Genomic DNA, 2935 nt, shown 5'->3' with positions numbered 1-2935 from the left:
GGGGGCAGAGGATGCTGCCATATTTCTTCATGAAGACGACAGTGACAGAGCAGCGACAAAACGAATGGCCTGTCACAGGAAATGAGAACAAATAGTTCTCGTATTCCACGGAAAGAGGACTCTTCAAGCATCAAGAGGTGGTTTTGTTTGGAGGCAGAGACAAGAAACTCGCAGCTCGCACGATTTCTGAGAACTGTGGGGTCTGAACACCAACAGAGACCAATAAATAATGAAGAGGAAAAAAATCTATTGATTGAAAAGTGAGTCAGGGACGTCTTGTATCATGTTAGTTTCTGAAAGTTTACGGGTTACAAAAGATCACAAAAGTATAATGCTGTAACTTTCATTTGTTTCAATATTATAAAAAAATTAGAAGCTACTTTTGCAACTGTTTTTTACCTATAGATCAAGGATGGAATCTTTAAAAAACACACAACTCTGGTTCTCATTGTGATATTAAAAGATGATAAACGCTCAAACACCACTGAGGACGGTTTACTTCTTAACAAACTTAAAATACATTTTTGAAGCTGTTGAAGACCAGGAGAAACTTTACAAGACCTCTAGGAGACAGTCTTTAGGAGACACTTTGAAATCGTTTTGACACAAATACTTTTGACTTCTGACTTTTAAGTTTATTTATTTCTTTTACCTTGTCAGGGTTAGAAAAAAACATACCTTTTCTCATTAGGGTTTACTCGGGAGCAAAACTAAATAAAAGTAAAGCTTAGAACTAAATGAAATTCACAAGGTGTTTAATAAGGGTAAAAACATTTTTGCATCTTTCATATCAATTTAACTAGATGCTGTTGTCTAACACTTTTCATTATTCACATGTAAATTGAGCAACAATTGTCCAAAACCAAAACAGGTTGCTGAAGTTGATGATAATTTAATCTAACATGAAGCTAAAATGACTTAATCAGACCAGCAACAAATTTTATATGAAAATATTAACATTACTTTACTTTTCTCCTGAGAACAACCCTCCTCTAGTAAGATGCTTTAAGGTGAAAAACAAAAGCTCTGCTTCAACAAATATTTTATCATCTTCAAGCCATCAAGTTTCTTTTGCTTTTCTTTTACTTCTTCCAGTACTAAGGTTGATTGTATTTATTTGTGACAGCTATCCAAGGAAAACCTAAATAAAAAATGTTTAAATTATTATTTAGTCAGGCACAATTACAGTGTGTTTACTAAAGTGCGATGATCATCTGAGTTGATGTTCTTCTGTTCTAATGTAGAAACAACTTGGAATTACTAAACCAAATAAAATGTAACTTTTCTGTTAGATTGAGTTAAGTTATACAAAGATAATTGTTGATTAAAACTACAGATCCATGGTTGAGTTTAGCTGCCAGTTAATGTAGCAACATGGACAATGTACTGTTTGGTTAAGAAAATAGTAAACATATATAACCGTTTCATCAAAAACTAATTATGTGTTTAAATATATTTACTCAAAGTACTAATTTATTTTTAATTTAGATTCTTTAAGATGACAGAAATTCAGATTTTTTTTCTCTGACAAGACGTTCGTTTAAATGAACCTGAATCTTCAAACAGAATCTGCTCTGACCACTGTCTGTGCAGGTAAGACACTAATCGCGCATGATGCTCCACACAACCCATGTTTTAAAATGCTCATTCAATTAAGCTACCTCTTAAAATATGACAAGACTTTGATCAGTTTTTCTCCATTTACCGTATTTATCTCCTCACCCTGACTGCGTTTGGTCATACTGCTACGGTGGCACACATTTTTTCCTCCCTTTAATTTCTTCCTCCGTCTGCCTCCTTAAACTTCTTTTCTGTGCCACCATTAGCAGCTGTCCCATGTTGAGCAGAGAGTAATCTGAACTATGCATCCCATGGGCCCATTCTTTTACTTTCTGCTGTAGGAATAAGCGACCTATTGATTAGTTATCAGCCCGTAATTGGGCTGCGATCTCCCTCGCCCTGAGATATCCTCCAGATATATGACACTCCTGACAGCCTGAGAGGTGGGTGAAGGGGTGGGAGGGAGAGCAGAGGCGAGGGGTTCCTCCTGCCTGCCTGCCAACACTATACTCAACAAAATGTCTTTCTGACCGCACGGTTGCCAACTGCCGCCCACATTTCTCTCCCTGAAAAGGGATTTTCAACTTTATGCCAGGGAAAGATTATTCAATCTTTCAAATTATGCGGCGAGCGAGAAGTCCAGCAGGATTTCATATTCTGTGTGAGCTCTGAGGACCCACTTTTTTTTTTGCCTTTTTTCATATAAATAAACTCTGAAATTGTAATCAGAGTTTTAAAAGGAAAATGGTGCGGATTACCGAGAAAGAAAGTTATAGAAGCTCACAGTAAGTACACCATTCGCTTATGGATAATTGCCTGTGAGGGATTTCAATACAAATTGAGGCTCAGGAAGCGGATAAGCAACAGGAAGGGTGTCTCTGCTCCTGTGTAAGCATCCAAATCTACTATGAGTGAGCAAAGAACCATGACTAACTCTTACTAAGTCTGTTTGTGCATTTTTAGGAAAAAGCTTCTAGATACTTTCCGCTCTCATTCCTTCTTGAAGTCAAAACCTTCTCTCCCACCCCCCTCCTCAAAATGTTGCTTTTCGGATCTTTAGCGTGTAAATCATTCTCCAAAATTCTCCTCAAGGGATGCTAACTGTGGCTGCTTAGCTTGGTGAGAGTTTGCAGAGAGTAGATGAAGAGGAGCCGTGTCCCACTGGGTTCTGGACAGTCACAACATGTCAGACCCTCCATTTAGCAGCCAGATTAAAGCTTATCTCAGCCCGCCCCCTGCTCCTTTGCTCCTCACGTCTCTCCCTCAAAACCACATCTGATAAACATCTCATTTCCACACTCAATATTGCCATCATCAAAAGTCCACTGGTTACTTGAAGCTTGTTCATCACCCCTCCTTCGGTCCAGTAACGATC

This window comes from Austrofundulus limnaeus, unplaced genomic scaffold (genome assembly GCF_001266775.1).
Source record: "Austrofundulus limnaeus strain Quisiro unplaced genomic scaffold, Austrofundulus_limnaeus-1.0 Scaffold90, whole genome shotgun sequence".
NCBI lineage: Eukaryota > Metazoa > Chordata > Actinopteri > Cyprinodontiformes > Rivulidae > Austrofundulus > Austrofundulus limnaeus.
The sequence above is the reverse complement of the archived record's forward strand: the minus strand, read 5'-3'. Positions refer to the sequence as shown.